This window comes from Lactuca sativa, chromosome 2 (assembly GCF_002870075.4).
Source record: "Lactuca sativa cultivar Salinas chromosome 2, Lsat_Salinas_v11, whole genome shotgun sequence".
NCBI classification, from domain to species: Eukaryota; Viridiplantae; Streptophyta; class Magnoliopsida; order Asterales; family Asteraceae; genus Lactuca; species Lactuca sativa.
The window spans coordinates 114259351-114271172 of NC_056624.2; the positions used below are offsets into that span (position 1 = coordinate 114259351).

The window sequence follows — 11822 nt, forward strand, 5'->3', positions numbered from 1 at the left end:
AAAAAACATGCATCCTGATATTTGCATATTTAGCCTTATTTTAAGTATACATTTTTATCATTTGTTAGCTAATTAATTGCATATCATGGAAAAAGATACTTAAAAGTGTTTGAATTGTGTTTTCAGTCCAAAAGTGAAGCTCCGAAGCAAAAGGAAGCAGGAGAAGCGGTTGGGAGCTCGGGAGTTGAACAAAGAAGAAAAACACCAAAAACAACACCTACTCGGCGAGCCGGTACGAAGATTCGAGAAGATAAAGACTCCGTGACTTACCGTGTAAAGGGAATCAAGGGATGGACTCAGCGAGTCGGTCATGGACTCGGCGAGTCGGGTCAAATTTATAAAAAGAACTTCTCAGATCGACACGGTGACTTCTGGAACCTTTTTGGAGAGAAGAGTTGCGATTGGAGAGTCAGAAGAACCCTAGAGATCGAATATACAACCTAGAATCCAATTCCGAAGGAGATTTGAGGCAAATTCTCATCATTCTACTTAATCTATTGTTTTCAATCATGGTTAGACAATTAGAATTCGTTTTATTGTTGTTAATTACCTCAATCATGAGCTAAAACTCTTAAAATTCTGTTTGGGGATACAATATTGAAACTATGGTTTGATTTATGGTAGGATTAATTCAATATTGGTGATTTTGTTGATTTTAGCTTGTTAAAGAACCTTGTGTGAGAATGATAACTATTTTTCTGTTAATAGGAAGATAATTAAATAGTATGAACATCTTTTAATTGTCAACCTCATATGTTTATGTGACCACTTTATCATATGTCTAGGATTAATGAACGTGAAACTAGAATTAATAAGAAAAATAGGTAAATTCATGTGTGAGCTTGTGTGATGACCATCAACAAGAGGTTAACTAACGGACCAAATTAGTTAACTATTACAAGTCTAAATTAACCCGAATAAATAACCTAGTGAATTGAATTAAATTAGACAACTGGCCTTTGTTCTCTAAGGATTAGTGCAGCGAACGTGAATCTAATCACTTGAATCGATAGTCAGTAGAAGAATTAATCCATTGCACTATTAACATAATATCAACCATAGGATTAATTGCGTTGAACTAAACAGAAGTCTATTTCATTATTGAATTTAGTTGAATCTTAGCTTTTCTAGTTTTTAGTTAATTAGTTCAAGTATTAATTGTTTAAGTTTCTAGTCTTGCAAAACTAGAGAAAACTCCCTTTATTACTTAGTTTTTAGATATTATTAGTTTTTAGTTTTAATTTACCGTTCCCTATGTTCGATACCCTACTTATTTAGCTTTACCACAATTGATAGGTCCTCTACCTTTGTGTGTTTATTTTATAATTAAAAGTAGGTTTAAAACTAGTTGAGTTTACACACATCAAGTTTTTGGCGCCGTTGCCGGGGAGCGGTTCTATATTAGCACTAATTTCTAGTTTTATCGATCCTTTGTGTGGGATTTATCTTACACAAAGTTAATTTTTAGGTGACTTAGTAATTAGTATAGTTTTTGATAGTTTCTGTTTTTTTTAAATGTTAATTAGAAGTTTTTCTGTTTTTTGCCTTGAACTCGCCGAGTGCACTCGTGTCGACTCGGCGAGTCCATCGTTGTTCACAGTTTTAATTTTTATTTTATTTTTGTTCTTTTTATGCGTTTTGTTTTTGTTTTGTTTGCAGTTATTTCATGACCCGAGGATCTGATACACCTTTGGTCCCTCCACTCGAAGACCCGGAATCCGCACTAAAGAAGAATAAAGGAAAAGCTGTTGGAGAAACCGCTTCTTCGAAGAGCTCACCATTGAATAATTTAAAGTCCGTTTTCAGCAAGAAGAAAGGCAGCAAACTAGGAGCATCCAACACCTCATTAGCCATCGACGACCCTATCAAAGAGGACACCGAGTATGAATCCGAAGGAGAAGAAGAAGACCCCACTTTTAGGCACGAATCCGACTTTGAAGACGAATTAGCAATTTCCATGGAGAACATCGATGAAGTCCCCATGGGGAATGGAAGAAGAAGATGTGTGACGACACTAGCTTGGGACTTGTGCAACCCACAATTCCCGTTGCTGCTACTTTCGAATTGAAGGGCCACATACTCGCTCAACTAAAGGAAATCCCTTTCCATGGAAAAGATCACGAAGATGCATATAAGCATTTGGATGAACTCAATGATGTAGCTGATTACTTTAACGTTTCGAATGTGCCTCGCGAGACCCAACTACTTCGTATGCTTCCAGTGACATTCAAGGGTGTTGCAAAAGATTGGCTCAAGTCACTTCCGCCTGGATCCATCACCACATGGGCTAAGATGAAAGAGGAATTCATATACCACTTTTGCCCGCCTTCTAAAATAACCAAGTTGAAGAAAGCTATTGCCAACTTCGAGCAACAACCCGGAAAGTCCCTTTATGAGGCGTGGGAGAGGTACAAAGGTCTTCTCAGAAATTGTCCACACCATGACCTTAATAGCCAACAAGAAGTCTCCATCTTCTATGATGGAGTCAATGTTACCACAAGGCAATTGCTCGACTCGCAAGGCCCACTCACAAAGAAGGAACCCTCGGTAATCAAGGAATTAATTGAAGAATTCTCTAAACATTCTGGAGAATACCACAACCCAAGAAATGAAGTAAGTCGGGGGGTAGTGAACTCGGTCATTGATGGCATGGCGGCGATGATGGCTAAGCTCGATAGTTTAGATAGAAGGATGACAAAAATGGATCAAACAATCCATGCTATTCAAGTTGGATGCGAGAACTGTAGAGGACCTCATCTCACGAAGGATTGTGACTTGGATGAAAATGGAAACAAGAAGGCGCAAGTGTTCTACTCAAGCGGGGACAAATACAACGAGAATTGGCGGAAACCCAAGAAGGAATGGCTCCCGTACGAAGAATATAAAAAGGCAAAGGAAGAGAAATACAAGCAAAAAGAGAGGGGTTTCTATTAAAAGGAAGAACCGGTTGCGGAAAAAAGAGTTGATTTAGAAGAAATGTTCACAAGATTTATAGTCGCGTCCGAGAAAAGGCACAATGATCATGATGTTGCAATACAAGAGACCAGGACTATGCTTAGGAATCAGCAAGCATCTATTCTCAACATTGAGAAACAGCTTGGACAACTTGCACATCAAGTGAACGAGAGGAGGCCGGGTGAACTTCCGAGTAAAACCGAGAATAATCCGAGAATGGAGAATGTGAATGCTATAACCTCCAGCTATGGAAAAATTTTCACTCTTATGACCCCTGCACAGAAGGTCTCAACTAAGGTGCATGCAGAAAAGACAGAAGAGTCGAGTTCATCTAAACCCGACCAAACTCGCCGAGTCCCTCTAATGGAATCGACGAGTCCATGCCCTGATGACAAATCTGTTGTTTCCTTAAAGCCTTACAACCCTCCTTTTGTTGGATTAGTGTCTAAGTCCATAACTATTTTGGTATGTACTTGACCCGATGGTGCATGGTCATTTTGGGTTGCCTTCACCAAAGCAACTTGATAGGATGAATTATGGAGAGAAAGGATTAAATATGATTTATTAATATATTATGAGAATAATATATTAAAGGAGAAATTATATTGTTTAATTAATATTAGTCAATAATTAATTGGTAATTAGTTTTGTGACTAAAAGAGATTAATTAAACTTAAGGGACTGGAATTAAAATTATAAGATAATTGCAATTTGGGCCATGGATTGCCTTTTATTATAAGGTGGACGAATTCTATGGGGGAAGCCCATATGAAATCGTCCAAGGCCTTAAGGAAAGGGCTCCATGGGTTGCTTAGGGCTTAAGCAACCAAATTAGGGTTTCCTTGTTAGATAAACCTAATTGCCTCACTATATATAGACCCCTTAAGGACCAAAAACGGAAACAAGCAACCTTCTAGGGTTTCACACGTTTTTGGGCAGCCTCTAACCTCTCTCCTCTTCATCCTCTTGCTTATGGTGTTTGTGAACCATTAGAGGAGTGACACTTGTGACTCTAAGCTTTCCAAAGTCAATACAAGGAGATTTGGGATTGTTATTGCTACATAACAATCAAGGTAATATTATAAACCTATTCTCATGTTAATATGATTACTTGTATGCTAGAATTAGGGTTTATAGTCTTGGATAACTTGCATGTACAATAGAGAAACCTAGATCCAAGCATTAGGGTTTGTATGAGCACATAGGATGTTCTTAGGATCAAAACCCATCAGTGGTATCAGAGACTAGACTGGTTTCTATTGTATTGATGCTTGATATGTTTGAAAAATTCGATTTTTGGGTTTCTGGAGGCTGGACTCGCCGGGTCCATAGTTGAACTCGCCGAGTCCATGCAGACTCGACGAGTCCATGCTTGACTCGACGAGTCAACTCGTCAGATGGGGCTATCTTCGCGATTTCTTGCTGTTTTTGCTTATAGAAAGTTACCTTATCACATTAGATCAATATAAATCCAATTTTTTGATATATATATATATATATATATATATATGAGTATATTCTTGATCTAATTGAAGATATTTATCAATTAATAAAATATTTGTTTCCTTATGTGATAATTGATTAATTATTTTGATTAAATTGGTAAATTGTTTTGCAAGAAATCATTAAATAAATCAAATATGGATAGTTATGTGATTAAATGTTAATTTAGATTATTTGTTATTTGATCCTTGTTGTTATGAAAAGTTTCATGTTTTCCCCTTTAGGTTTTATCGTTTAAATTTGAACCCAAAGGTTTTGTTGTTTTGAAATTTAAATAGTTAAAACCCTAATGTTTTGAAATGTTTCAAAACTTGCCCTCAAGTTTTGGAATTTAAAAGTTGATTAAAAGTTTAATTAGGAATGTTAAATTCTAAAAAACCCCTAGTATTGTTTGAAAAGTTCAAATTACACCCTTATGGTTTTATTCATTAATTAAGGAATATAATTAAAAGAGGTTTAATAAATCCATAAAGGTTTAGGTTTAAAATTTAATTGAATTAAAAGTATAATTGTTAAATTTGACCACCTAATATTTTAAAAGTGTAAAATACACCCTATACTATATATATAACATTAAAAGTCTAACATTATATATATATATATATATATATATATATATATATATATATATATATATATATATGTATGAGTAAAAGTCAGTCTTACCGTTAGTAGGCCTCATTCACGAAGCTGGTCTATAAGGGGTGTTTAAGGAAATTGCCTATAAAATGGCAATTCAATGGGTATCCACTCTTACCCACCGCACTCTTGACTAGTGGAGGGTCGTTAGCCGAACGGGTAGGATAGGACGAAACCTTCCATTATAAGTATAATGAATTATTAAAGTAACTAAATGTTTTCATAAAATTCCCAATCTTAGTTACTTAGGCAAAAGTGAATTGATGCAATTCCATGAAATTGCACTTTGTGCCCTTGCAAAGACGTTAGTGGAGCGTGTGTGGTTTACCGGCACATTAAATGGTTCTAAGCAAAGGTAGCAAATGGTGACTCAATGTTTGTCATAGTTCGGTGGAGCGTGTGTGGTTTACCAGCACATCGAATAGGTGACTGTAACATGTGAGGGCACCATGTAAGTTTGCATGGTTATTCACACCCGCTTTGTGATCCTCGGCATATCGAGATTTAAACATGCCATTGAAAGTTCAATGAATCTCAAAGGATCTAGGATTTTTCATAGATTTAAAACTTAAATTCTCTTTCGTTTTTCGTGGTGGAAATTAGTGAATCGTCATTCACTTACCTTCAAATATTCTGCAATTAGGGTTATGGCATCCCTCTCCCGAGTTGTAGAATATTGTGTTGGGTCCTAGCCTTAGTATCTCATTTGGGTGATTTGCTAAGGACTCATTCAATCAACTAACTTGAATTCATTTTCTCCCGTATTGTAGATGTCAAAGTTCGACAACTATGGTTTTCCCAAATCCCGTGGAACAAGCATTCCACATGAAGATGATATTCCACGATTCGATCGAGGAACAAGAGATCATACTTCACTTCCTCCTCCTCCTCAAATTATTCTCCCTAACCCACAAGTTCAAAGGCTTGAAAAGTTCAAGATCACTCAAGCCCTTTTGGCAAGTAAACATAAAGAAGGAAAGTCGGTGTGTGCACACGTCCTAGGGATGAAGTCACACATTGATAGGTTAAGAATGTTGGGATCCGTTGTCTGTGAGGAAATGGCTGTTGATTGGGTTCTTCAGTCACTTCCTAACTCATATAGTGAGTTCGTAAGAGAGTACTATATGATGAACCGCGACGTGACCCTTATAGATCTCACCTATATGCTTATTGCTGCTGAATCAGCAATGGTTTGGCATAATAGAAAAGCAAAGTTGATTGGTGAATTTGTCTTCAAGACCTCTATGGATATAGACAATGGCAACAAAAGACATGCTATGATCGAAAAGTTTGATCATAAGAGAAAGGCAATGTCTGAAGTAGTTCCATGTCCTGTTCCAAGAAAGTCAATCTGCTTTTATTGCCAAGAGAAAGGGCATTGGAGACGAAGCTGCCCTATTTACCTAAGAGATCTAAGAGATGTGAGAGTCGAAACGTATGGATCTAATATAGGTAAAATCCATTAACGAACTCTTTTAAGCTTCTATTCTAGATTCGTAATACATAATGTGATAAGATTACAATTGATGTTTTGTAAGATCGAAGAAAAGAAAGGAAGCTTAAGGGAAGAAGTGAGCAAAATCTAACCGTGAAGGAATGGATTTCGATCGCATTTCTCGAAGATTAGATTCTTGAGCTACTACTTAGAGTTAGAATTAGATTGCTAAGAAAGATGTATTAGCATAGTTTTTCAATGAATTGCATTGTAAGGACAAAATTTTTCCGCAATAAAATAAATTTTGATTTTATATTATTTATTTATCCTTGCAATGGCATATATGAAAAATTGATGTTTGGATATTTCTATTATTAGCAATAATGGATTTGGTTCTTATTATGTTATTTATGGAAAGTTGAGAATTTACCAAATAGGGAGAGTTTCTCATCGCCCAAGTTTCAATTGGACAGAAACTTGGAATCATGCAACTTGGTTGCATGATGAATGAGAAATTTCATATTTGGAAATTAGACAAATTCATTAACAAAGTGTCAAGTGAAGGACTTGGAGATCGAATACACAAAGTTGCGTGTTGACCAAGTCCACCATAATAGTAACAAAGATAGTTGTCATGATTTACTAAAGGTTTAGTAAATATGATTATACTTACAAGATTAAGTGTAATTCTGAATTAATTGAAAAAGTTTAAATCAATAGCAGAACGAATAAGAAGAATCAAGTAGGCAGAAAGATAAAAGTTTTTCCATTCTAAGAAGAAGGGAGAGTACCTTTTATGCTTTATGATAGGTCTTAATGATTAAGAACCATATCTCAATTGATCCTCTATGTGAGTCTTAGTACAATTGTATGTCTAAGAAGAGGAATCAAGAATTGAAGAAATGGTTAAATCAAGAAGTCAATCATACTTCGTTCAAAAACAAGTCTTAGAGTAAAGATTGTGACATTGAGTGACAAGAATTAGAAAGGTTTATAACATTCATCAAATGTGGAAAGTTGTGATGTCTTGGATAAGACAAAGACCAACTAGGACCCATTTATGAAGTGTTTTGATAAAAGCTACACTAACTCTTGAATATTTGTTTGTCAAGAAATGTTTTGACAAGAGAATCTTATATGTCAAGGAGTCAGTGGGAGCCTTAATGGTCTCGAAAGGTTTCAATAACAAATCAAATAAACCTTATCGATCATCACTAGCACACGAGTTGAGGTTTACAACCTATCGTGTTGACATTATTTTGTTTCTGTGCCGTTCCACTTGAGTTAATTATGCATATGAGTCCTATGAGTTCTTATTTGAATGCATAAAAGGCAAGGAACTTGATCAATGGAAAGTACATTGATAGGAAAAGGTGAGCTGTTTAACTACTTGAAAGACATGGTGGGCAGCTGTGCTACCATAAGGCAAGAAATCAAGATTAAGAAAGTTTGATCCATATGAGTTTGAATTTGTCGTAAACTTTGGTTTTAACAAATTCACATGGATAGGAACACATACACCGTTTAAATCTAAGTGTCATAAGATTTCCTCCTTCATGAAAATGATTGTGAGGAAATGCTTTCACTAAGAAAGATTTTAAGAAGATAGTGATTGTAAAATTGCATTCTCGAATTTAATTATGGTTACGGTATCCCTTTCCATGATTTGAATTGTGAGGTTTGGCAATTAGTCTCAATTGTTTAGACACACATATGAACTATCTAAGGCAAAGGTGTATAAGTTCAAAAAGCCTTGATAAAAGGTTATCAAAGCATTAAGTATTAGAAACATGGACTTATGAAATTCAATAGGTATTGTTTTTCTGAAAGTTAAGATGTTTATGAATACATGTCGAAGCTAGTGGGAGCATAAGTGTTATGTTTATAATAATCATCATGATAGTGGGAGCATAAATGTTATGATTGTATGATTATTATGGAACGTATTGCAAGTTGGCAATATTAATTATAGAAAACAAGAGTTATACCTTGCAAAGTCATAAGGGTTGTAAAGTTGTTTTGCTATAATTAAGGGAGAGAATATTATGCTTCATTTCAAATCTAAAGGATTAGGTTGAGACATGTTAATAAATTTAGTCAAGGGTACATAGTGTGTTCTTAAAATTTCGATTATGATTACGACATTCCTTTTCACAATTCGAATTTTGAGAACATATCAAATAAAACATTATGCGTCGTGTCCCATACGCTTCGGGTATAGGATCGATTGCAAATGCTTTAATATTTGGCCATTCTAAAATTTTACAAATGTCAAGCGCATTTAGAGGGAAAAGGGACTAGAATTGGTTTTGACTAAAATAATTAAACAACTATCAAAGGACAATCCAAAGTTTGACGAGGATTCTTCGCTTGTGAGTAGTTGGAAGCATGGTATTGGATGGACCATATCGACATTATTATGAATAGAAAAGATTCTATTAAGAATGAGTTGTCATATGGAAATTATGGAAATGTTTCCATATTGGATGGACCATATCGACATCATTACGAATAGATAAGATTCTATTAAGAATAAGTTGTCATATGGAAAATATGGAAGCGTGTCCATATTGGGAATTGAATATTGAAAATCTATGACTAGATTAGAAACTTTTATGCAAAAGGATGTTCAAAGGAATTTACTTTGAGTGAGAGACATCACGTCTATGGAATTGTTTTGTAACAATATCCGATAGAGGACTTTGTAATATCACTGGCAATAGTCTTTGTGACTTTGGTGCAGTGACATTACGAAAGGATCATTGCATTAAATGTTAGAATCTAGCATATTCTATAAGTAGCAAGAATTTGATATTTTTTCACTTATGGAAAAAGGATTTGGAGTTGTGAAATGAGAATGATTGGGAATGTGCTCAATTTGGTCTATTTCACAAAGTAAGAACCATAGGTAAACATTGTGTGCATGCTAAGAGCATGGGACAAGTGTAGTAATTCAAGTAAGAAGTTGATTACCCGAAATGACAAATAATGAGTAATCGATATGGTGATAAATAAAAGGAGTTTTATTTATACTCAAAGTTTTGAGGCCATATGGGATTAGTATTATTCTTGTGTTTCACATTTGCATGTTTTGACTTCCAGAATAATTGAATTTATTAAGAATAATCGAATTATTCGAACGGGCCACAGTCGTTCATATGTTGGAAGTAGATATGAATGAAGACTGTCGTGAATTGGTGTGTGGATTGTCTAAAAGAGTATTAGACATAAGCAAATGTTTGCTGCAACGTTCATGAGTGCTTATGAATATGATTTGAGCATTGGATTAAACCCACGCTCACTTGGATCACTCCATGAATTGTATCACGAGTGATTGGTGAGACGATAACATCTTATATTCTTGAAACGGAGATGTGTGAGTTGTATCTTTCAAATCGGTTGCACATTGATAATATGTAAACGCACTAGTAACTTGGTGTTATAAAACATATTGTTGTGTGTGATTGGGTGAGTAAGTGCAAGCAAGCATTGTATCAAAGTTTATCCGTTCCTTTTATCCAAGGTAGGATAAAAGCGATATCTTTGGGCCCCTCGATGATTTAGTGATGACAAACGTAAATGCTCGGCCGGGCTAGGGCTAATTTGATTTGTTCAATTAGTCAGTCGTCATAAATCGGAAATCGAGATATAGTACAAAGAGAATGATTTGAAATCATATCTCATATGATATCTAGAATGGAGGAATATATGATCCCTTATCTAAGGACACGCGTATCTGATATGATCAGAGTTGACAACGGCTTTGGAAAGCTACGATTGCAGATCAGGATATGAAGTCATACGCAGAATAGTTATTAGACTTATCCAAGTGGGAGACTGTTGGATTAGTGTCTAAGTCCATAACTATTTTGGTATGTACTTGACCCGATGGTGCATGGTCCTTTTGGGTTGCCTTCACCAAAGCAACTTGATAGGATGAATTATGGAGAGAAAGGATTAAATATGATTTATTAATATATTATGAGAATAATATATTAAAGGAGAAATCATATTGTTTAATTAATATTAGTCAATAATTAATTGGTAATTAGTTTTGTGACTAAAAGAGATTAATTAAACTTAAGGGACTGGAATTGTAATTATAAGATAATTGCAATTTGGGCCATGGATTGCCTTTTATTATAAGGTGGACAAATTCTATGGGGGAACCCCATATGAAATCTGTTGGATTAGTGTCTAAGTCCATAACTATTTTGGTATGTACTTGACCCGATGGTGCATGGTCCTTTTAGGTTGCCTTCACCAAAGCAACTTGATTGGAGAAATAAATAAAGAGAGAGGTTATTATGATTTATTAATATGTTATAAGAATAATATATTAAGGGAGTAATCATATTTGTTTAATTAATATTGGTCAATAATTAATTAGGAATTAATTTTGTGATCAAGTGTAATTAATTAAACTAGAGGGGCTGAATTGTAATTATGTGATAGTTACAAAATATGGTAATGGTTATAATAAATATGGGTTGAACGAATTCAAGGAGATAAGGATCCTTGAAATCGTCCAAAGGATAAAAGATAAGGGTTTTCAAGGCTTATCTTATGGTTGCTTGGTGGGCAAGCAACTAGATAAGGATAAGGACTGAAACCTAATCTCTACACCTATATAAAGCCCCCAAGGCTCATGAATTCGTCCATGCCTTCCCAAGAGGTCCTAGAAACGAATTTTTATACCTCTTCCCTCTCTCTCTTGCTTCTCCATTTGCTCTTGGTGTTTGTGAACCATTAGAGGAGTGACACTTGTGACTCTAAGCCTTCCAAAGTCAATACAAGGAGATTTGGGATTGTTATTGCTACATAACAATCAATGTAATATTATAAACCTATTCTTATGTTAATATGATTACTTATATGCTAGACTTAGGGTTTTATTATGTGTTCATAATGTTGTGTATCTAATAGTGAAAACATAGATCCAATGCTAGGGTTGCATGTACACATAGGATTGTTTGTATAAAACCCATCAAAATCGTCCGAGGCCTTAAGGAAAGGGATCCATGGGTTGCTTAGGGCTTAAGGAACCAAATTAGGGTTTCCTTGTTAGATAACCCTAATTGCCCCACTATATATAGACCCCTTAAGGACCAAAAACGGAAACAAGCAACCTTCTAGGGTTTCACACGTTTTTGGGCAGCCTCTAACCTCTCTCCTCTTCATCCTCTTGCTTATGGTGTTTGTGAACCATTAGAGGAGTGACACTTGTGACTCTAAGCCTTCCAAATTCAATACAAGGAGATTTGGGATTGTTATTGCTACACAACAATCA

General features: G+C 35.2%; 1 non-coding gene across 1 annotated transcript; it reads right to left on the reverse strand.

The window, feature by feature from the left end:
- Positions 1-2340: 2340 nt before the first annotated feature.
- On the reverse strand, positions 2341-2447 carry LOC111893908 (small nucleolar RNA R71). Its single transcript, XR_002851038.1, has one exon. It is a non-coding gene; the product is annotated as a small nucleolar RNA R71 (small nucleolar RNA).
- Positions 2448-11822: the final 9375 nt, after the last annotated feature.